General features: G+C 37.3%; 1 protein-coding gene across 1 annotated transcript in view; it reads right to left on the bottom strand.

Annotated features, from left to right (window-relative positions):
* Nucleotides 1-25,887, bottom strand: part of E(bx) (nucleosome-remodeling factor subunit NURF301 E(bx)) — a 693,176-nt gene that overhangs the window by 555,963 nt on the left and 111,326 nt on the right. The window lies entirely within an intron of this gene.

The raw sequence follows: 25,887 nt of genomic DNA, 5'->3' as shown, positions 1-25,887 counted from the left end.
GTTGATAGTTGCTGGCAGGTAGATGGAGGAGGAGGAGGAGGAAGACTACTCCTTCGAAGGAGAGTCCCATTCCATAATAACGTCGGGCATTTCTGGTGTTTTTTTCTCTTGTTTGTATCCTGGGAATTGGTTCAATTGCTGGCTCGGTGGCTGGTTATGTTATGTTATTTGGTTTTTAGGAGCATTAGCAACTAAAGCCATATTGCTCCGGGGGTATGCGGTGGTCATTCCCTGACCTTTCCACATCCTCTGTATTTGGTGTTGACGGGCTCGAACCCTGGTCTAATCAAGAAGCATGTGCAATGTACTGCTGCTCCTTCCCACCTGGCTATGGAGGCGCCTCTCGGTGGCTGGTGTTTTCACAAGATAACAATCCAGAGACATTTGTCTTTTTCTTTGTTGGATAATTTTCAGAAACTGGGACATCACATTGTAATTTAAAATGTCCACTGCTCTACTGGTCACAGTTTTGTTTGGGTGATGCTTCTCAATGCAAACCTGCACTTCACTCCACTTGCTACAAATTTCTTTGATCTCAGCACTTGAAACATGTACCACCTCTTCCTCCTCCTCTCCTGAGTGCTCCTCCTGCATAACTTTCATCTGTTCACGTTGCAACTCAACAAGTTCTTCTGTGTTGAGTTCTTGTCTGTGGTCCTCCACCACATCCTCCACATTGACCTCCAAGCCCAAAACTCTTGCCAATGGTCACAATCTTGTTTACTAGAGTTACATCTGTCTCCTCGAAGTCTCTATCAGGCACACAACCTGGCCAAAGTCTCATCCAGGCAGATTGAAACGTGTGGTTAGAGACATTGTTCCATGCCTTGTCAATGAGGTTTATGCAGTGGAGGATATGGAAGCGATCCTTTCAAAAATCACGCAGGGTCAAATCCGTGTCGTTGTTCACCTGGAAACACCTGGAAAAAAGAGCCTTTGCATATAACTTCTTGAAGTTGGAAATTACTTGCTGGTCCATGGGCTGGATGAGAGGAGTGGTGTTAGGAGGCAGAAATCTGACTTTTATGAAGTTGTATTCAACATCAAGGACTTCTTCCATACTTGGAGGATGGGCAGGAGCGTTGTCCATAACCAGCAGACACTTAAGGGGCAAATTATTTTCCTCAAGGTATTTCTTGACATTTGGTGTAAAAACTTCAGTCGACCACTCCATAAAAAGTAATCTTGTTACCCAAGCCTTGCTATTCGCTCTCCACAATACTGGAAGTTTACCCTTTAACACTTTATTGCATTTAAAAGCGTGCAGATTTTCAGAGTGGTAAACTAAAAGAGGCTTAATCTTACAATCCCCACTTGCATTAGCGCACAATAAAAGTGTAAGCCTGTTCTTCATTGGTTTGTGGCCAGGCAGTGACTTTTTCCCTTGGGTTATGTAGGTTCTTCTTGGCATTTTTTTCCAAAAAAGTCCCGTTTCATCGCAATTAAAAACTTGATGCGGTACGTAACCTTCAGAGTTGATAAAGTTTGCAAATTCCTCCACATAGGCATCTGCTGCTTTTTTGTCCTAGCTGCCTCTCCAAGCCTAACAACACTATGAATTCCAGTTCGTCGACGAAACTTCTCAAACCAGCTTCTACTTGCTTTAAATTCGTCAATGCTAGCATCACTTGTATTCGGCGTTTTCGCCACTAAATCACCGTGCAAAAGTAAAGCCTTCTCGCATATTAGGGCCTCGCTAACACTATCTCCAGCAAGCTGCTTTTCATTAATCCAAACTAACAATAATTTTTCTACTTCTTCTATTACTTGAGACCTTTGCTTCGTTAACGTAGTCACTCCTTTAGCCACATCAGCTGTCTTTAGCACATCTTTGTTCTTTAAGATAGTACAGATTATAGATTTAGCCATGTCATACTGCTTGGCGAGATCAGAAACACGAACACCATTCTCATGTTTAGTTATTATTTCCTTCTTCGTTTCTACTGTAATACGCTTAGGCTTCTTTACACCACTGTCACTAACACTTTTCACTTTCTTGAGAGCCATAATGAGGGTTAATTTAATGCAAAAAGCAAAAAAAAAATTGTATCAAGAACAAGGCAACGAAAACAATGTTCACAGTGCACAAACCTGAGTACAACTGATGCTGTTCGTGAGGGGAAAACAAGGCGCCAAAGACATGTTTGTGCGCAGAGACATTGTTCGCAGGTCGAGTCAAAATTTGTTCGGAAATTGCATTTATGGGCCGATTTGTTCATGACTAGAGGCGTTCGTGACCCGATGTACCATTGTAATGTTGTATGTTTCAAGTTTATCACTTACTAACTTTTTTTGGTTGTATGTCTGTTACAAATTACTGTTTTCATCTAATCTTTCACCTTCTGTATAAAAAATAATATTTATACATCTATTAATGATTTATTTATGTAAAGATGAAGTACTTCAACTCATGCCAAATGTCGCTTGGCTTGGTAAGGGTTTTAATTTAAAATAATAGCGATAGGTAGCATCTTGCTTCCTGTTTGCTTTCGGTTTGTTGTTTTGCGTTCTGGTTCGGTGCACATATAGTGCTGCGATTGTTAAGAATTACTGTATTATGCATTATTATTTTGAAATCATATCAAAGATGGATGATTTAGTGTTATCATTGAAAGAAAAACTAACATTGCTGAGCAGAGAGAAATTATTAAGACAGGCCATCCCAAGTCATTAATTAAGGCAAAAAGTAGGCAATTGTTCATTTCAACATAAATGGTACAAATAAAGCCTCTTGAGTGAAAAATTGTACTGCTGGCCGTGTTTACTATTCCAGGCCAAGTCAAATCAATTTTGGAAAGATACTGGTTATTCTAATTTTAGAAATATATTGATTGACAGCAATTATCACGAAAAATCTTCAATTCATTGGAATAATTACAAGTGTTTGAAAACGTTTGGTCAGATAGACATTACATACAAGTGCCATTAGTAGTGCCATGAAACTCCAAAGAGAAAATTATAACAGACAAGTTCAGAAAATAGACAATATTTAAAGCAATTAGCCAATGCAGTCTTATATTTATATAAGCAAGAATTGCCACTATGTGGACATAATGAAGGAGAAGATAGTCTAAATAAAGGTAATTATTGTGAACTCAAACTGTTTTGTGGGAATGGACAGTGTTTTTGTGTCATGGCTTTCAAAGAAGGAAGGGTCTAAACAATTTTTGGGAGTTTCTAGTACAATTCAGAATGACTTGATAATTGCCATCGATAAGGTTATTGATGGCAATTATCAAGTCTATTTTAGAAAATGCAAATCAACCAATGCTCTCTTAGAACTATTTCATGAAATAGGATTATTATCCACCTTGTCAGAAACAACAAGGCTAATTCAACTTCTCCTAACAATACCTGTAACTTCTGTTTCAATAAAAGAAGTTTCTCAGTTCTTGATCGAATTCGATCCTATTTGAGAAATAGGATGGCTCGGGAATGGCTCTCATCGCTAGCCCGAATATCAATATAGAAAGAAATACTTGATTTAGAAAGAAAAAATGAATTGCACGACACGATTTTAGAATTTGCATTAAAACCATGACGATTCGAGTTTATGTTCAAATAGGCGAGTTAAATTATTTCTTATTTAATCCATAATTATTTATTTATTGATCCAGAGAACGGTGCCCCTTACAAAATGGGGGTGAAAAGCGAGGGAAGGCAATAATCGACAGGTTGTGACTCCGCCCACTCATGCAAACCCCTCTTCGCTTCAGGTGGATGTCACATATCAACCACGCGGTCAAAATCTGAATTAAGCACGAGTAGAAATGAAAAGTTGAAGTCGCCACTGAGAGATATATATATACCAGGTGGTTATAAAATAAGTTTCTCTATTCAGGAGACTCTAGTGTCAAAATGGCTAGAGACAGCATTGTGAAACTCAGTGGGTATGTCATTTAGGGTATGGGAAAGCAATTTGTAGGAGGGGGAAAAAATTAGTTCAGATTTACGCCACGAGGGGAGAAATTGGCACTGTAAACATGAGATGGAATATTTAACTTAGGATTAGATTTTAATATCAGAACTTAGAAATCTACTGATATTGTTCTATGTGCTTTCCTTAATTTGTGATGACATTCTGAAAACGGAGGACTGCGTGCGACACAGTTTCGCGTAGCACCTCATCCTTCGGGATGTTGGCTACATGCCGTTTAATGCTTGCTTTCAAATCGACAAGCATCTGTATGCCGCTACGGTAAACTCTGTCTTTAAGGTATCCCCATAGTCAGAAATCTCAGGGATTGAGATCTGTGATCAGGCTGGCCAGAACTGCAGAAAGTTCTAGAAATGATGCAATCATTTCTGAATGTTGAACGGAGCAGTTCCTTCACTTGTCGACCAATAGTGGGGAGGGGCACCATCGTGAATGAACACTATGGTCTCCAAGCATTGCCTTTCTTGCAGAGCAGGAATAATGCGATCTCTTAGAAGAGCGCAGTACCATGCACTAGTTACCGTACACCTTACGGGGGAGGGGGCCATGAGGTGTAGACACTTCAAAGAAAAATGGTCCAATTATAAACTCTGCTGTAAATCCACACCATACTGTAACGTATGGACTTTGTAATGGTCTTTCATGCACAGCAGATGGATGAGAATATTCAGTAGTTTTGTGCATTTATAGTCCCACGAAGAGTAAAATGTGCCTCATCAGACCACAAGATCATTCGAACCCATGTATAGTCAAGTTCCATAAGAGCCAGAAATTGTAGAGCAAAGTCTATTTGTTGTTGCTGATCACAAGACTTTAGTTCTTGCACTACATAAATCTTGTACGGAAATGAGTGTAAAGTTATTCGAAGAAGCACTTTATGTACAGTAGACCAAGGAAGGTTCAAGTCTCTTGACACACCTCTTGCACTACTCACAGTTAGTGTTTCGCTTTCTGACCATTGCAACCGCCACTTCATCCACTACTTCCTTTCCAATACGTGGTCGTCCCCTGCCTGGAATTACGCCTAACTCCCCGGTCACTTCAAATTTCTTTATTAGTTTTCGAAGCCCCACTAATGTCAAAGGTCCTTTATGCAAACCTTTAAGTTTCTGATATTCATGTAGTGCAGCATTAGCGTTACTATTATTTTGGTAGAACAGTTTTACTAAAAGGGCACGTTCCTTTTTTGCAAGAGCCATAATGGTTATTAATGGTGGCATTAGCCTTTCTGCTTTTATCTAACAGGATGTCATTTGCGTAAGCAATGTGGTGCTTATGCAAAAAAAAAAATAATAATAATAATTTTTTTTCTTCTATAAATCGCTTCCCCATACCCTAAATGACATACCCACCAATTTTCACAGCACTAACACTAACCGTTTTGATACTAAGGTCTCTTGAATAGGGAAACTTATTTTATAACCACCAGGTGTGCGCGCACGCACACGCACACACAGGTGGACTTTACAAGTTAATTTGTTCCTAGCGTGCGCTCGTAAAGCGGGAATTTATTTCCCATAGACATAAGGTTAAAAATAGGGGTTACGTTCTCAACAACAAAATTAGTTAGCTAATTAGTTTATGTTTAAACAATGACTGATTTATTGAAAGAAATGAAAACGTAGCCTGTGAAATCAAGAAAATTATAATAATAGAGAAATTACTTACGACTTACAAATGTTAAAGAATGTTTATTCTTCATCATCATCGGCTAAATGCACACTCGTTGATCACTCATTATTGGCTCGGCACTTGTTGGTTTGTTGCACAAGGAGTTGTTGTCTTCAGACATGAAGTTTATTTTCTTTATAAATTTCAATAGCATTTTTTAATGGCATACACAAATTGCAACTAGCACGATTCGCATGGAGTAACAAGTTTATGAAGCTTAAAAAAAGAAAGGAACGAAGAGAAGAGTCTGAAAATTTATTTGTTTTTTATACGATTGGAAAATTTCAGTAAAGTGGAAACACATTTCAGCATAATAACGCAAAAAACCACACTATTCCAGCTATCAGCATTTTCGCAAATGCAATAACATTGAGTTTACTACCCATTTATAATTGCTTACAGTAACAGAAAAGCCCAATAAACCAAAAAGTCCAAATTGATTTTATTGTTTTATGGTCATGACCTCCAGAAATGTGCTTTAGAAAAATATCACGAAGGTGTTTAAAAACTGATTCTTATAACATATGAACATATATGATAACGATAAAAGTGTAGTGCATTTTAATGATTTGAACTGGTAACTAATACAATTTACAAACCACGCTCACAACCTTTTATATGGCCTTAAAGTCATGCTCGTGACCTTATAAATGACATTTTAAAGAGATAAATAACTTAGTTAAAAAGCAAAAATTTCAACTTCCAAGATCCTGAAACCAATTACCAAAAAACAATGTGTTATTGAGTTCACATTATGATATTTTAACGATACGATAGTGTCTCTGGAACTGCTTAATATCATAAAGCAGGGTAAACTGTATTGTATAGTACACATGTGGTTTGGAATGCGGTATTTATGAATGTTTAACATTCATTTTTTTGCGGTTAATGTTCATATTTTCGATTTTGTTGATACTTGGTACTTGGAAAAACAAACTTGTAAACCCGGGAACTTGTAAAGCGAGAACTGCCTGTGTATATATATATATATATATATATGTGTATCCAATATGTTAAATTAAATTAAATAAGATAAAATAAAACATAAGCCAGTAGTATGGCAAAAACTGTAGAGCGAAAATTAACATAAAAATAACCCAAATAAACAATCGAACGAAAAGAAAGAATAGATATAAATAGTAGCCCGTGAACCCTTGTATAATTTCGAACTTTAAATCCAATTAAAACTATACAAAATTTAGACTAATGCCAATTATTTATTAATTTAGGAGTACCCCCCAGAGGTACCAGTTCCGAAAGACGTGAAATATCACCAAAAAAGGGTTAAAGGAACTACCAGACGATAACAAAATCAAAATAAATTAAAATAAAATAGACTGACCATCATGCCCCATATCGACAGAGGACCACGAGGCCAATAATGGTCATGGAATCGCTGCATTTCAATCGCTATACAAATCGTCGCCATGGTGAAAAGATCGAAGTACCAATTCACTCTCCCTCCTCCGATCGATCCACCAATGCAGAGGATTTGCACGGCGGTGGTCCTTATGCAGCGAAAAATAAAGATTTAATATAACTTTATTTAATATAATTCAATGATAATATATATATATATACACAGGCAACCCCCATATAACACGGTACTTCTACAACACGGTTTCGCTCTAACACAATTGATAAAGTGCGGAAATCCTCGCAAAACACGGTACTTATATAACACTGTTTTGTTCTAACGTGGTTAGAGAATTTTGGCAACCTTGCATTAAAACACGGTATTTTTGAGCTTTTGTGTAAGGAAAAACTCTGCTATTATGTTTGATGTAATTTTTCAACATTTCCATTCTTTTTTGTGAATCCCCGCTTTTGGCTTGCTAATTGTTATGCAAAAAAAAATTATTGGGAAATCCCCATTAATGTTAGTTCTGTGCTATTGAACTTGTGGAAAAATCTAGGTTTCAAAGTATTACTATTGGATAATGTGCCAAGCCATACAAAAGACTTAAGTCATCCAAACATTGAAGTAATGTTCCTACCACCTAGTACACCTTTAATTAGATCAAGGCATTATATCTACCTTTGAAACTCATTACAATGGATTTTGGAAAACATTGATTCCGAATTGAACTGATGGAAAACTGAAGTCATGGAGGCATGGAAACATTTTTCAATTGTAGACTGTATCGGAATCATAGTTTATTGCTCAAAGAAGTAAAACTGTCAACATTAAATGCATGTTGTAAAAATGTATGACAGACAGAAAACGGAATCCATGTGGTAGTAGAACTTGCTAAGTCAGTAGGAGGGGAAGGTTATTATGATATGACTACTGAAGCCCTCGTGGGTAGCACAGTTGGTAGAATCGCCATCACCCCACCCGAACAGAAAAGACCAAGGTTTGAATCCCATCAAATGACGGGAGGAATTTTTATGGGTATTCTTTTTTATAATGTGGCTGAGTTAGTCTCAGGCTCAGAAAACTTCATATCTGCACATATAACTCCCAGATCCCTTTCTTCCTCTACTGTTTCTAATTCCACTCCACCAAATATATAATTTATTTTGGGGTTGCTATTCCTCAAGTGGGTGGGTGGCTTTTTCTCACGGAAACTCGGGTTTTTCATCCAGAAAAACAGAAAATCGACCTCAGAACACACGCAATTTGAACACAGAGAAACACAGCCTTAGTTACCTTACTCCTTAAAAAAAAATTAAATAAATAAAAATATGATTACTGAAGACTGTCAAGAATTACTGGTAGAAAAAGAGGCTGGTCAAGCGGATTTGGTGGAAATGGCATCGGAGGCAAATTAAATCAATTCAGAGGATAACAGCAGAGATGAAAATTGTTAACTTCCAAATTTTAAAATAAAAAGTATACAGAAATGAATAAAGTTAGCCAAGCAATTAAAATCTTATTTTTTTTTAATTCAGCTTATAATAAAACACATGAAAGGAGCCCAAAGTTCAAAAGGGAGCTTCAAAAATGCTTAGTTCCATATGATGAAATTATAAAGATCTATAAAGCAAAAGCAAACAAACCCAGATTAATGATTTTATAAAGAGAGCAGGATACAGAAAGATGTATTATTGTCAGTTTTAACATTTTGTTAACGAAATGGTGTATTTTTGTTAGCTCTTAGAACGTACCCCCCCCCCCAAATTTTTGTACTAGTTCTTAGTCCAGTATAACATGGTTTAGCACTACACGAGATTCTATAGGAACCTAACTACAGTGTTATACACAATTATAAAATAGCTAATAACTGATAAACTAAAATAGATGAAAGTGCTGAAATTCACAAATAAATAGCTTTCAACATAAGGATTTGATCAACTTAAAATTTTCCCGGGCAAAAAAATATTTAGTAAATAATTTGATTAGTAATTCGAAAATAAATATTGTAATGTCAGTGCTATGTTGTTTTCTTCCGTAAAAGCTCAAAAAAGTCTTTTTTTTTGTTGTCACATATATGTGGCTGACATTACTCAGTAAGTTACTTTATTTCTTGAGAAGCCATGTCAGCACAGCCACATACATGTGACTATGGTCACACATATGAAGACTGTTTGTAATTATTTTATTGCACACATGCTGTGCAATAAACTTATCTCAAACTTGTCGAAATAAGTTTGTCAGTATTGTTAACTCTTTTGTCAAAACAAGTTTGTTAAAAAAAGGGTGGTAGTGCACTGTATTATCCATCATATTGTGTTGTGTTTCTTCACAAGTTTGTATAAGTGTGTGTTGTAAAAAATAACTCTAAAAAGAAATGGCTTAAAGAAAATTACTGAAAGAAGAGGAACTGAGAGAAATTGCTGAAAATCTTAGTACTGAACACGAAAAGCAAGATTTCAACTCAGATGATTCGGTAAAACATCCAGACAGATATTTAATAAAATGAAGAAGGAGATACTGAAATACCGGAAAATATTGAAGAAATGCTTCAGGACTGGGTACAGTCCTGAAGCATTTCTAGCAAGCAACGTTACTCATTTTGAGGCATTTTCTGTTTTCTGTATTTATAAATGATATTGATGATGGTATATCAAGCTTAATGTCCAAGTTTGCAGATGATATGAAGGTTGGCAGGGTTGTCAAGGACACTACTGACACTATGCTACTGCAACAGAATCTGGAAAGGTTGAGCAGATGGGCTGAGAGGTGGCAAATGAAGTTTAACATTGACAAATGTAAAGTACTACATATGGGAAACAGCAACCCCAGAGCAACATATCAACTCTGTGATACTACACTGGCAGTGGTAGAGAATGAAAGGGACCTGGGGGCGGTTGTGCAGGCAGATATGAAGTTTTCTGAGCAGTGCAGACGGGCTGCAAGAGTAGCTTATGGTGTATTGTCGATGATATATAGGAATTTTTCAAGCAGGGATAAGGAGGTGATTATTCCCTTGTATAAGGCAATGGTCAGACCACACCTAGAGTACTGTATACAGGTCTGGAGGCCTCATTTCAAGAAGGATGTAGGGATGCTGGAACGAGTACAGAGAAGGGCAACAAGATTAGTGAATGGAACAAAGGGGTGCTCTTACGAAGAAAGGCTTAAGTTTTGCAAATTACAGTGTCAGGAGACTAGGCACCAGCGAGGTGATCTGATAGAGGTGTATAAGGCCTTGAATGGTTTGAGCATGCTCAATGCTGATGGGATTCTTCCTCTTGCTTAGAATAATCACCTGAGAGGGCATAAATTCAAATTGAGGAAAGAAAGATGAAGGATAGACGTGAGGAAATTTGCCTTTAGCCAGCGGGTGGTTGGTTGGTGGAACAGACTTCCATCCCTTGTCATGGAAGTTGATAGCCTAAATAAATTTAAGGCTCAGCTGGACAGGTATTTCGAACGAACAGAGGGGTGAAGTGGAAGTGGTTATTTTTTATTTATTTTATTTATTATTTTTTTTTTGGCTGATGCTGCATAAGCTTGCTTTCTTGCATCAAATGCCTCTACTACTTGGGGTTGTCCCTGTTTTGCCTGATGCACAAGTGTGAGCTCTGGTATTAGAGTTTGAAGCTGAGAGTCTGATGGGCCCCCCATTTTAATTCCTTTGAGGGTATCTACCTTACCCGTCAACCTCTCATAAACACCTATCAGATAGCTGATTCAGCACCAATTTCTTAACACTGTACCAAACACACACAAAGACATCCCCTGTGGCTGTATCATGTTCTGTTCCAGAAACATATTTTGTTATGCCAAGATTCATAGTAGAATCGTCCCTTCAGTTCTCCTCAAAGCCACAGCGCTCCAGCTATTTTATGGCCATTGCGTTGCTTTGCACCTCTAGCCTGGGGTGATTTTGGCTTAAATACAATTCAATAGACTAACTGACAATACTACACCATGCTAACAGATACCTAAATGTTATGATACATAATACACTATCAAGTTTACATTATAACTTACACTATCGAAGTTCAAGTCATATAAGGATATAGTTATATCCTTACTAAAAGCAAAATTTCTTAGCTAACAACAACAAAAAAAAAAAAAAAAAGCCAAAAAAAAGCCACAATGAAACCCTAAAACTGCAGTACACTACTAGTTAAGTTCTATAATATTTGCACCAAAACACCAATACAAAACACCAAAACACCAATACAATACAATACATGCTCTATATGTTGCAACTTTCAAAACCTCTAGCCAAATCATAAGCTAACAAACATGAGTAAGACTATTAAACAATTTTTTAAACACAATTTAATATGGTGATTAATCAAAAAGATGGTAAAACTTATCCGTTTCCTACGCGCAAACAATTAGCATTATTAGAGGCATATGATGCAAGAAAGCAAACTTATATAGCATCAGCCAAAAAAAAAAAAAAAACACTGCCATTTCACACATCCATTCACTCCAAATGCTTGCCTAGTTTTGCCTTGAACTTATTTAAGTTGACCTCCACCATAACAGACTGAAGTTTGTTCCAACTATCAACCACGTGCTGGCTTAAAGCAAATTTCCAATCTGAGCAGGGGGAAGAATCCCACCAGCATTAAGCTTGCACAAACCATTCCAGGCCTTATACACCTCAATTAGATCACCTCACAGGTGCCTAGTCTCCAGAAGCTGCAATTTTCAGAACTTAAGCCTTTCTTGTTAACAGTAACCCTTTGTTCCACTCAGCAACCTTGTTGCTCTTCTCTGCACTCGTTCCAGCCACTCTACATATTTCCTAAAATGAGATCTCCAGACCTGTATGCAGTACTCAAGGTGTGGCCTGACCACTGCCTTATACAAGGGTTCAATCATCTCCTTATCCCCGCTAGGATGGATAAGGAGGTGATCGAGTTTCTTATCCCTCCACAGACAAGACAAGACAAGGGAGGTATAAGGAACTCATTTTGCAAAAAAGATGGGAAAACTTATCCATTCCTACAAGCACAAAATTAGCATTAGCATTAGAAAAGGCATATGATGCCTCTACTAATGCTAATTTAGTAGAGGCATGATATTATTGACAAGACACCATGAGCTAGTGCAGACACTCTTTCTGAGCAGTGCAGACACTCTTGCAGCCTGTCTGCACTGCTCAGAAAACTTCATATCTGACTGCACAATTACCCCAAGGTCCTTTTCATTTTTCACTACCCTGAGTGTAGTACCCCCCCAACTGGTACATTACTCTGGGGTTACCTTTATTTTAGATATAGGAAGCTTCTTTTCCAACTCTCCTGGTCCAACTCACTAATAATTCTTGAGGATGGCGATATCTATTTTGTAAAGCAGGTGGGATATCTTCCCCACTGTCAGAACCGTAGTGTTCAGACCGTGCGGTCTCAACAATGAGTGCTCATGACTGCTGTCCACAAAAATTGAGTTGCTCCGTTCCTGTGAACATGACGCCTGAAAAGTTCTAATCCGACTTAAGGAATGTAGAGAATAGTCCCCCCCCCTCCCCCGCATATCCAATTTTATTAGGCCTCTAAATTAAACTCTAAAGTCCAGCTATAGGACCGAAAGAAATAATCGGTCCATATTTATTAAACAGTTTAGACCTCAATCTAATTTTATGCCAATCCAAGTAATGGTTTCCATGCTGCCAGAAGTATGGTGTTTGTAGACAGCAGTCATGAGCGCTCATTGTTGAGACCGCACAGTCTGAACACTACGGTTCTGACAGTGGGGAAGATGTCCCACCTGCTTTACAAAATAGATATCGTCATCCTCAAGAATTATTAGTGAGTTGGACCAGGAGAGTTGGAAAAGAAGCTTCCTATATCTAAAATAAAGGTAATCCCTGTTGATTTATAATATAATAGAATATAGGAATTATTGAGCATTTAATAGCTCTCGATTATCAAAATTACTCTGGGGTTACTGCTACCCATATATAGACTACATTTGTCAAAGTTAAACTTCAATTTCTACCTCTCAGCCCAGCTGTTCAACTTTTCCAGATCCTGTTGCAGTAGTGCACTGTCCTTACTGTCATTAGCAACCCTATCCACCTTCATATAGTCTGCAAACTTAGACATTAACCCTGATATATATATATATATATATATCTTCATCAATATCATTGAATATATAGAAAACAACAATGGACCCAACAGCGAACCCTGGTATTGGGCCCATAATGTTGTTATAACTAATAATGTTATAAGTGGAGTAAGATTAGTTCCACTAATAACATTATTTCACAAAGAGCAGTGTCCATTGATTACATTGATTACCACTCTCTGTCTTCTCTTACCCAACCATAATTTTATCCATCATAGCAACTTGCCCTTAATGCCATACTGCTCCAATCTGTGCAGTAGTCTTCCATGTGCAACAGTATCAAAAGCTTTCCTAAAATCCAAGTACAGTGGATACCGGTTATTGGGGACACCGTTTAATCAGGGCAGCCGTTTTTATTTGGGACAAATCTTAAAAAACAGAACCCGATCGAGAAAATAGCCAGAGTTTACTTCGCTTAATTGAGACCACGTTCCGTTTAATCTGGGCAGGAGATTGCAGCACTGGAGATTACCCCACGATTGTCTCCGACCATACCATGTGTCTCGGCCAGATTTCTGAAGGTCACAACCATAAAACAATAGAAACAATTAGCAGTCACCTGTTTATTGTGCTTTTCTGTTAGTGCAATCTATCATAAACGGATAGTAAACTCGATCTTATTGAATTTGCGATAATACCAACAGCTGGAATTCTGTGGGTTATTATGGTGAAATGTGTTTACACTTCCATGGAATCTTCAATCATATAAAAAAATTAATTTTCAGAATCTTCTCTTCATTCCTATTTTTAAAGCTTCATAACTTGTTACTTCATTCTCTCTTGCTGTTTGTTGTTTGTTTTTTAGGAGCATTACCAACTAAGGCCATATTGCTCCGGGATATGTGGTGGTCATTCATTCCCTGACCTTTCTGCATGCTTCGTATTTGGTGATGATGGGCTCGAACCCGGTCTAATCAAGAAGTGTGTGCTACGCACTGCTGATCCTTCCCACCTGGCGTTCTCACTTGCGCGAAGTCTTACTTGCAATTTGTGTGTGCTGTGTTCTTTTTTTATTGATTGCTTATCTTTTTACTGTTTTAAATTTTAACCCCCACCCACAAATGTCAGTGAACAGAAATGTCACCTAGTTAGTATGTACATATTACAGTACGTATTAATTATTCCGATCATCATGTATCATTTAATTTTTTAATTGGTAAGGTAATAAAGGGTAAATTTTTGCTTAATGTATCTTTACTTTTATAGCCTGTGGATAATATTCCTCCTATTTTCGCTAATTGGAATCGCTGTTTAAAAGAATTAAAATTCAATTCACAAACGTGATTACAATGACTAGTGCTTACTACACATCGTATAAAGAATGGTACTGTACTATGGTGAGTCCATCATAATGTGATTTGAATGTACAGTGAACCAATTGTAAAGTGGTGGTTCCATTGTATTTTTAACTATTTACATGAAACTTCGGATAATTGGAGTAGCAGCTTAATCGGGCCAAAATGCACTAGTTGATTCCGGTTATTTGTCCCCCAAATAATCAGAATCGACTGTATATGATATAAAAATTATTTTTTGCATCCAGTTCCTTTGTGACCACATAGGAACTGGAACTCATAGTATCCAATCAAATTTGTCAGACAAGACGTCCCCTTAACAAACCCATGCTGTGTTTGAACTATAACTTCATTCTTGTTTAGATGATCCTGCATTGCTTCTTTAATCAGTGACTCCATTATTTTTCATGGAACTGAAGTTAGACTAACAGGTCTGTAATTACTCGTGTCACCCTTTGATCCCCTTTGTGAATTGGGTACACATTTGCACATCTCCAGTCCATGAGGACCTCCACTGAGTTCAAGGAAGTTTTCATAATTATGGCCAAGGGTTTGCTTACCTCCTTTGCTGCTTCCTTTAATATAACTGGATAGGTCCCACCATCCACAATCTGCAGCAATTAATATGCCTTTCTTATGTTCAATTTCAACAGTTTTTCCACCACTTTGCTCTCATTATTACAAAATCGTTTAGCTCACTGCCAGAGTTTGATAAGCTTCTGGCCTCTACTACCCTACAGACTTCCTCATGTGTGAATGAAGATGCAAAATACTCATCCAGTTTGTCAGCAACCTCAACAGGTTCATCAACAATCGAACTGTCGATGTCAAGTGGACCAATCTGATTCATTCCCCCTTCCTTCTAGAGTTTACATAAGTAAAGAAGAAGTTTTTACTGTTTTTCTTTGCATCCTTTGCCAAAGATTTCTCGTAATCTGCCTTTGCTTGCCTAATGTCCTTTGTGACTTGATTACAGTTGTTTTTTTGTTATTTGGTTTTTAGGAGCATTAGCAACTAAGGCCATATTGCTCCAGGATATGCGGTGGTCATTCCCTGACCTTTCCGCATCCTCCGTATTTGGTGGTGACGGGCTCGAACCCCGGTCTAATCAAAAAGCGTGTGCTACGCACTGCTGCTCCTTCCCACCTGGCTACGGAAGTGCCACTTGATTACAGACTATCGTATATCTACCATAAGCATCTGTGTCTCCTGATAATTTATATGCATCCCATGCATTTTTCTTCATCTGCAGACTTTGTCAAAGCCAGATTCAAAGTTATGTGCAATGCCTCCATAACTTAAATTCAAAAAAGATTACCAAGTTCATTGATAGTTACATCTTTATATTCTGTTACACTTTTTTAAAAATTTTAAGCATAACTGATAAGCTTGGTTTTTGTTCATTATAAGTAATAAATATTTTTAGTGGTCAAAAAACACACAAGACTTACAAAATTGTGAATTTTTATTAAAAAAATATAAACAAATAACGCTAACAAGTATTGAATTCTATTGATAAATGGTCAAGCATTAGTACATGCCAAGCACAATTCAAAAAACCAAATAGCTTTTTCAAATATTGAAGTTAAATTTTGGGGTCCGCCAGGATAGCCGAACTACTTACGTTACTGTCAGGTTAAGGTCTTTTTGTGGGGGTTTTAACCTCCTTCTTTAAGCTATAATAATAGACTAAAGTTAAAATTGTATGCGTTTTACACTAAACTGTGCTGAATTAAGAATTTTTTGGGAAGCACTTACAGAAGTACACAAGGCATTCTGAGACCATCTTGTGTCCTCTGCAGTTAGTGATTTTGAAATTTGAAAATGAAAATAAGGTAACATAAAATATTAATATTTAATTCACATTTCCATAAAAAACTAGACACTATGTTTTAGGGAAAATTGTTAGTTTAATGATTTTTTAATATATTACAAAGTCCTAATTAACGATAAAACCTGTCCAATTTATGACATTTCAAATTCCTCTGGATTCCAAAGTCTAGAACAGAAATAAAATTAAAGGAAAAGACTGAAATTTAATTCCTAATGAAAACTAACATTGCCAATCAAGTTAAGGAAAACTTATTACCACCAAGTAGTCAATCATTTCTTTTAATACTCTTGCTACTCCAATTTTTAGGCTTACCATAACAAGTGCATTATCAGCACTGTGTTAGATTTTTTTTTTTTTTTTTTTGAAGGAATCCCACATGCTCTCAGGTTGCTCAGAAGAATAGATTCAATATAGATTTGCCTTCCAAGTGAGAGCAAGCTGCTTTAGATTTTTTATTTTATTTTTATTTTATTTTTTTAATTAAGAATTACAATATTATATCTTGGAATCACTTTCTTTACTGCCAATCTGCAGCAATTAAAAATAATTTATTTATTCATCAGTACCTTTTCTTTCCCTATTTGTGCATTTTCTCTGACATCTGGTTTTTTCCCCCTTTTTACAACTATACTGTTTGCTATTTTACCATCAAGAAATGAAACATATCTGTGAACAACACATCTGACAATCTCCACAACTCAGATAATTGTTCCATAACAGAAGATGGAACTAAACAAATATCACATTCACTATGAAATGTTACATCTATTTTTGCATTTCCTTCTATGTACTGCACAGTATCTTTATAATCATTTGTTTGCAAATTTCTGATTACATCACCTTTACTGCAGATTGAAATTTATTGCTCATTACTGAGAACAACAGTATTATCCAGTATTTTTATTTTTCACCATAGATTAGTGCACCTGAAGGTCAATTCCTTAATGAAAATAAGCAGAAATTTACATAATTGTTTTTAAAAATTATAATGGTAGCAGTTTTACTAATGTTTTTTATGAAAATAAAAAGAGAGAAAAACTGAGTTTTTATAAAGAGATGGCACTCTGTCACCAATTATATTATGATGGGTTCAAGGTGAATCAAATTGAGCAAAAAAAAAAAAAAAAGGAGGCTCCATTGTAAATCTGGAGAGTTGTTTTGCACTCGGCATTACTATGAAGATTTGTTAAAATAACAAGCACAATCTTGGATAATTTAATTGGTTATATTTCAAATGCGTTCTCATTTCCAACCAAACACAACTATATCAATTCTTTCTTCTTTCTTAAAAGGATCCTGTAAGTTTTTCTAAAATTTCCCATTTTGCAGAATCAATTCCAAAATATCTATATATCTATTTCTTTATTTTCAATGACACTAAAATGTACTGGAAATGTCACTTTTTTAATTTAATTTTATTTTATTTATTATTAATATTAGCAACTAAGGCCATATTGCTCCGGGATATGCGGTGGTCATTCCCTGACCTTTCCGCATCCTCCGTATTTGGTGGTGACAGGCTCGAACCCCGGTCTAATCAAGAAGCGTATGCTATGCAATGCTGCTCCTTCCCACCTGGCTATGGAGGTGCCTAATTTGCATTAAGGAAACACACTTTGGTCTTAAAGATTTGCAATAGAAAGTCAGCTGGCCACACTAAGTTTACAATTTACCTAATTTATTCATAAAGTCATAAGCTTCTGTTACAAGTGCAGTAAGATTAATTATTACAGATGTTCTTATTTATTTTTAGTCCTCCTCCCCCACAATCACCACACATACTGCAGTACGGATGACAAGTAACTTTTTTTGGAACTTCTGATTAAAGTTTCCAACAAGAAAGTACACTATGTGGGAGATTAAATCATTTGTTTCAAGACTTTCAGTAATTATTCTGTTCTTAACTTGGTAAGTGCTTTGTGATGACTAAGGCTGCTATAGCATAAAGGCTATAGCCACTCAACCCAGCTATGTGGCATTGTTTAGTATTACTATTAACAAAATGATGCAAAGAAGTAAACTTATCTAGCACCAGAAAAATATATATATATACTATGGGCTTTTTTTTGTAAAATAATAAGAGGTTACCTCAATATAGTACGTAGAACACTTTCGTATGATATACTGTCCAGAAATTAAAACAAAAAAATCGCGATTCTTCATGCATTAAGAATCTGCAGGTAAATGAACCACTAGGTGGCAGTGATCACATTGTGCTGAAGTGGGATTTACTCAAAGAGGTAACTACCATTAGGGGTAAAGGGAAGGGTTATTGCTTTCGTAAAGGCGACTACGATGGACTGAGACAGTATTTAAATTCTATACAGTGGGACCAACTGATGATGTTATCAACAGCAAATTCAAAATGGGAAGCATTCAAAGAACTTATCTTGGAAGCTACTAGGCTTTACATACCAACTAAGAAATATTGATCAAGGTTTAGGCCTAAGTGGATGTCAGATGAACTAATGAGACATATGGCAGAGAAGAAAAATGCATGGGATACATAAAAATTAACACATGACACAGAAGCCTATGATAGATACAAGTTGATCTGTAACCAAGTTACAAAGGAGGTTAGACAGGCAAAGGCAGACTACGAGAAATCTTTGGCAAGGAATGCAAAGAAAAACAGCAAAGAGTTCTTTACTTATGTAAACTCTAGAAGGAAGGGGATGAATCAGATTGGTCCACTTGATATCGATGGGTCAACTGTTGATGATCCTGCTCATGTAGCTAACAAACTAAATGAATAATTTGCATCGACATTCATACATGAGGAGTTATTCAGCGAGGGGAATGCCAGAGGTGTATTCAACTCTGGCAGTAAGCTAGAGAATCTTGTAATAACTGAGAGTAAAGTGGAGGAGAAATTGTTGAAGATAATTACAAGAAAGGCACCTGGGGTGGATGGGATCTATCCAGTTATATTAAAAAAGGCAGCAAAGGAAGTAAGCAAACAATTAGCCATAATTATGAGAGCTTCCTTCGACTCAGGGGAAGTACCCATGGACTGGAGATGTTCAAATGTGACCCCAATTCACAAAGGAGGATCAAAAGGCGACACAAGTAATTATAGACCTGTCAGTTTAACTTCTGTTCCCGGAAAATTAATGGAGTCACTAGTTAAAGAAGCACTGCAGGATCATCTAGACAAGACTTCAGTTATAGCTCAGACACAGCATGGTTTTGTTAAGGGGAAGTCTTGCCTGACCAATTTGATTGGATACTATGATGCAGTCACAAAAGAACTGGATGCAGGGAATAACTTTGATATTATATACTTGGATCTTAGAAAGGCTTTTGATACCGTTGCACATGGAAGACTGCTGCACAAATTGGAGCAGTGTGGCATTGGAGGCAAATTGCTGCTATGGATAAAGGGGTGGTTGAGAGGGAGAAGGCAGAGAGTGGTAATCAATGGACACTGCTCATCGTGGACTAATGTTATAAGTGGAGTCCCTCAGGGTTCAGTGTTGGGTCCATTATTGTTTTCTGTATTTATAAATAATATTGATGATGATATATCAAGCTTAATGTCCAAGTTTGTAGACGATACAAAGGTTGGCAGGGTTGTTAAGGACACTACTGACGCTATGCTGCTGCAACAGGATCTGGAAAGGTTGAGCAGATGGGCTGAGAGGTGGCAAATGAAGTTTAACATTGACAAATGTAAAGTACTACATATGGGAAACAGCAACCCCAGAGCAACATATCAACTCTGTGGTACTACACTGACAGTGGTAGAGAATGAAAGGGACCTGGGGGTGGTTGTGCAGGCAGATATGAAGTTTTCTGAGCAGTGCAGACGGGCTGCAAGAGTAGCTCATGGTGTATTGTCGATGATATATAGGAATTTTTCTAGCAGGGATAAGGAGGTGATTATTCCCTTGTATAAGGCAATGGTCAGGCCACACCTAGAGTACTGTATACAGGTCTGGAGGCCTCATTTCAAGAAGGATGTAGGGATGCTGGAACGAGTACAGAGAAGGGCAACAAGATTAGTGAATGGAACAAAGGGGTGCTCTTACGAAGAAAGGCTTAAGTTTTGCAAATTACAGTGTCAGGAGACTAGGCACCAGCGAGGTGATCTGATAGAGGTGTATAAGGCCTTGAATGGTTTGAGCATGCTCAATGCTGATGGGATTCTTCCTCTTGCTTAGAATAATCACCTGAGAGGGCATAAATTCAAATTGAGGAAAGAAAGATGAAGGATAGACGTGAGGAAATTTGCCTTTAGCTAGCGGGTGGTTGGTTGGTGGAACAGACTTCCATCCCTTGTCATGGAAGTTGATAGCCTAAATAAATTTAAGGCTCAGCTGGACAGGTATTTCGAACGAACAGAGGGGTGAAGTGGAAGTGGTTATTTTTTATTTATTTTTATTTTATTTTTTTTTGGCTGATGCTGCATAAGCTTGCTTTCTTGCATCAAATGCCTCTACTAATGCTAATGCTAAATAGTTTTAAAAAAATAATTAAAAATTAATTTAACACAATTAAAAATAAGAAAATTAAAAGAATTTAATGAAAAAATTGCAAAACGATTTTCCTTCCTTAAGCAATCAAAAATAAGAAAATTAAAAGAATTTAATGAAAAAATTGCAAAAAATTTTCTTTCCTTTAAGGAATGACAATCGTTTTGCAATTTTTTCATTAAATTCTTTTAATTTTCTTATTTTTAATTGCGTTAAATTGATTTTTAATTATTTTTTTTAAAACTATTTGTTACTCTAATGTAATTTTTTCGATTTTTTCGTTTTAATTTCTGGAGAGTATCATACAGAAGTGTTCTACGTACTATACTGAGGTAAACTTCTCTTATTAGTTTACAAATATTGATATCAACGTAGAACGTATTGAGCATTACAGCTCTGGTTCATACTATCTAATACTAGGGGGGCTGCACTCGCTTCTTTTGATAAAAAAAAACAAAATACCTACAGCAGCTTTCAACACTGTGTGCTCCTTCCTCAGCTATGAATACATAAATATATGGAAATCAATTAATGTTATATATGGAAATCAATAATGGTACCATGTGGTCATGCTATATAAATAAAGCGCGTGCACAAGGTTTATCTAGCATGACCACGCTAAAACAGAAGCTTGTTTTACCACAGTAAAAGTTTCTGTTACGTATTTTAGTATCTGTTAAGTATTACCATGTAATCCGCATCCCTCTTCTCCCATTGGGAGAATAAATATCACTAGGAGGAAAATTATTTTAATATATAGAAAGATTTTATATACAGTCCATTCCGGTTATTTGGGACACATCGGGACTAGTGCATTTTGGCCCGATTAAGCGGGTGCCCCAATTATCCGAAGTTTCACGTAAATAGTTAAAAATACGATGTATCCCTTTTTTTACGATTGGTTCGCTGTACAATCAAATCACGTTACGACGAACTCAACACAGTAAAGTACCGTTCACTATACGATGTGTAGTAAGCGCCAGTCATTGTGATCACGTTTGTGAATTGAATTTTAATTCTATTAAACAGCGATTCTAATTAGCAAAAATAGGAGGAATATTATCCACAGGCTATAAAAGCAAAGATATATTAAGCAGAAATTTACCCTTTATTAGCTTACCAATTAAAAAATACATGAAAATCGGAAGAATATATGTTTTTTTTTTTTTCTTTTTATCTGAACCCCAAACACGAGAGGTATTAGAACCTATAGTACTTAGTACCGTGCTTGGGTTGTAGGTTGAGAAGACGAAAGAAGATATTTCTTGACATTGGACTTGAACTTCCGTAGATTGTAATTTTCAGGAAATACATAAGAAGGAAGGTTGTTCCAGAAAACGGCAGTTGAATGAATAAATGAGGAAGATGAAAAGTTGGTTCTGTGGGTTTCAAGTTGAACAGTAAATGGATGTTGGCTGGTGGCGGCATGTGTTCGGACTGTTTTGAAAGAGAGAGTGGGAATTATAGAAGCCAATTCAGAAGAACAGTGCCCATGGAAGTATCTGTAGAAGAGGCATGCAGCAGAAACAGTACACCTATCAGAAAGCGAGTGGACAGACTCTGTTAGAGATAAATCATTAATTAACCTAATTGCCCTCTTCTGAATGGAATCAAGAAGCCTGAGAGAGAGAGGTTTTGAGGGCACCACCCCAGATGTGGGAACAATATTCTATGGCAAGGTGGATTTGCGATTTATACAGAGTGAGCAGCTGTTAGGAAGAAAAGTAACGCCAAGAGCGAAAGAGAATAGAGGAAGCAATATTTGTAATGTGCTTGTGCCAAGAGAGATTAGAAGTCAGAGTAATCCCCAAAACAGATATATCATTTTGCCTAGGAATCGGAGTGTCACTAAAATAAGCATAGGAGCAGAAGAATCCTTTTTGCGAGATATAACACAAGACTGAGTTTTAGAAGGGTTGAAATCAACTAAGTTGTCTATGCCCCACTGGAGAAATACCCGAAGATCGGCATTTAAGGAATTGGTAGCAAATTTTCGAGAAGTTGAACAGGACAAGGTTTCTCAAAATGGAAAGTGGAATGCAATGTGCTATCATCGGCAAAACTATGGATAGGATTTCCAGTCAATGGAAGAAGGTCATTAATATACAAGAGGAAAAGAGTGGGTGAAAGAACTGAACCTTGGGGGACACTGGCATTAGTGGAGTAGTTAGAAGACAGAGAGCCATCTACCATAACCCTCAGTGAGCGATCAGAGAGAAAAGTGGATAACCAATTACTAAAAACAGTTGGCAAACCATAAGATGGAAGCTTGTTTAGAAGACCTTTATGTCAAACACAATCAAAAGCCTTTGAGATGTCAAGAGCAACTACTTGTGTTTCACTGAACCTTTCCATTGAATTAGTCCATAAATGGGTAACATAAGCCAGAATATCACCAGTGGATCGACACTGACGAAATCCATACTGGCGATCGTTGATCAGACGGAAGGTTTCTAGGTAGTTTCTAGGGAGTTGGCGGTTAATTGATTTCTCCATTACTTTAGAAAGAGTGGAAGTAATTGCAATGGGACGATAATTGGATGGGAGGGATTTGTCACCCTTTTTAGGAACTGGCTGGATATGAGCAAATTTCCAAGCAGAAGGAAAAACACCTTTGGAATAAGAAAGTGAAAAAAGGCGGCAAAGAATAGGAGTAAGTTCAGGAGCACAGGTTTTGAGAACAAGTGGAGAAATACCATCAGGACCTGGAGCTTTCTTAGCATCAAGATTCATCAAAATCCTTCTGATATCCTTTTGACAGAAGACCACAGGAGGCATTGAATGGTGCGTGTTGGGAATGGTGGGAGGTGTTTTACCAAGATCATTAATACATGAACTGGAAGAAAAATGGGATGCTATTAGGTCAGCTTTATCCTTGGCTGAAGTGACAATAGAACCATCTGGTTTGGACAGAGGTGGGAGCAGAAATGGGCAAAAATTGCGGCTAATAGCTTTGGCAAGAGACCAGAATGCTCAGCTACCATTAGAGCAAGAAGCAAGTTTTCTACTCTTAGCCTGTTCAAACTCTAGTTTAGACTGATTAAAAACTGCTTTACAATTATTGCGAGCTTCGGTGCAGGAAGAAAATGAAACTGAAGAATTAGAAACAAGCCAGTTACGATATGCAACATTCTTCTCTTGAACAGCCTTAGCACATTTATTGGAAAACCAAGGTTTAGATAAAGGACGAGATTTTAAAGTGGAGTGTGGGATAAAAGATTCCATTCCTACAAGAATAATTTCACTGACACGTTCTGAGCAAACGTTGACATCAGAAGTTTTGAAACAGTAGTCCGACCAAGGAAAAGAAGAAAAGAAGTCTTGCAGGTCATCCCATTTTGCATTCTTGTAATGCCAAACAACATGAGGTTGGGAATAGCCATGAGATAAAGGATCCATTGAAGAAGAGACAATCACCAAGTCGTGATCTGAAGTGCCTAAAGGACCTCTCACTTCGACCATGTACTTAGAAGGGTTGTTTGTGAGAAAAAGATGAAGCGTATGGGCTGTATGATTAGGATTGTCCGGTATTCTTGTAGGTAAATGAACAATCTTTGCTAGATCATTAGTAATTGCAAAAGCCTCAGCATCTCGACCTGCTGGGTCAGTGTGACTAGAAAACGGAAGCCAGCTGGAGTTGTGAACCTTAAAATCACCAAGGAAAATTACCTCACTGTTAGGAAAGTTGGACTGGAGAAAGTCAAGTTGCAAAGAAAGGAAGTCAAAGAGCTCCAAGTGATTAGTGGAGTTGGGAGAACGGTAGACACAACAGATGAATTTGACACAATGAGGTAGAGAGATTTTAAGCCAGAGGAGATCAAAGAGAGGAGATTCCAAATTGCCAAGTCTCTGACAGGGAATATCAGAACGGACATATGCACAAGTACCACCTTTGAGGCAAAAGGAATCATACAGCGAATAATTTGGACATCTGAGATGAGCAGTACTTGAATCAACCGATAACTGAGATTCTGTCAGAAAAAGTACATGGGGTTTGGCAGACTGCAAGTGGAAATGGACATCGTTGAAATTAGAATTGTGACCACGTATATTTGTGAAATGAATTAGGAAGTGCTTGGGAGGTTTAGATCTTTTCGCAGATAAGCTTGCTCTATTATTTTGACAATTCATGGTGTATTCAATAGTAAGAAAAAGTGAGTGGGACATGCTGTATTAAGTAGTGAAATTTTTGGATAGGGCGTACACGTGGTAAGAATATACACAGATCCTTGACATAACGTGGCCTCGACAATGCTCCCTGCATACACACAACAAGGACTCCCTCCAGTCACTATCTGGCAGAGTAGAGGTAGCAATATTATACACTAGCTGATCCGGAAGCCTCCTAGAGAGTTACCAATAGGTTTGGTCCGGTGTATTAACTAGCAGCCAGCCTGCGAACACCGTTTTAGAGCTGTACCCTTGAAATGTAAGGAATTCAAGCCTCCAATAAGCAAAGTGGTGGTATTTCACCGGTTGATGAGAGTCATCTACCACCTAGTACTGCCTGGTAACATAGAGGGGGCGGCATTCCTCCATGCGGTGTGGGTGCCACACCTTGACCCCTGCTTACGTTGGTTCACACCTGGGTGGTCACCCATCATGTACTTGTGCATGGAGGTTATACCCAGGATTACTAAAAGTCCCACCACCATGAAGGTGCAAGCAGAGGATTTGGCTGTCACAGACCATCTGGACTTCGCCGAAATTGGGTCCACTTGACTTGAGTGTCACCCGAATATCAGTTCCATCAGCGTTTTAGACTCCCAGGTAGCAAGTACAGCTTGTCTGGCATATCTGAGAGAATGTCTGTGACAACCTCAAGGACGTGATAATCGGAATAATTAATATGTACTGTAATATGTACATATGAACTAGTTGACATTTCTGTTTACTGACATTTGTGGGTGGGGATTAAAATTTAAAACAGTAAAATGATAAGCAATAAATAACAAAGAACACGGCATACAAATTGCAAGTAACACAATACGCGCAAGTGAGAACCGAGTAATGAGTTACAAAGCTTTAAAAATATGAATGAAGAGAAGATCTGAAAATTAATTTTTTTATATGATTGAAGATTTCATGGAAGTGTAAACACGTTTCACCATAATAACCCACAGAATTCCAGCTGTCAGTATTATCGCAAATTCAGTAAGATAGAGTTTACTGTCCATTTATGATAGATTTCA

This window comes from Mastigoproctus giganteus, chromosome 10 (assembly GCF_048544385.1).
Source record: "Mastigoproctus giganteus isolate SK-2022 chromosome 10, ASM4854438v1, whole genome shotgun sequence".
NCBI classification, from domain to species: domain Eukaryota; kingdom Metazoa; phylum Arthropoda; class Arachnida; order Uropygi; family Thelyphonidae; genus Mastigoproctus; species Mastigoproctus giganteus.
This window is presented reverse-complemented; position numbering and strand designations above follow the sequence as displayed.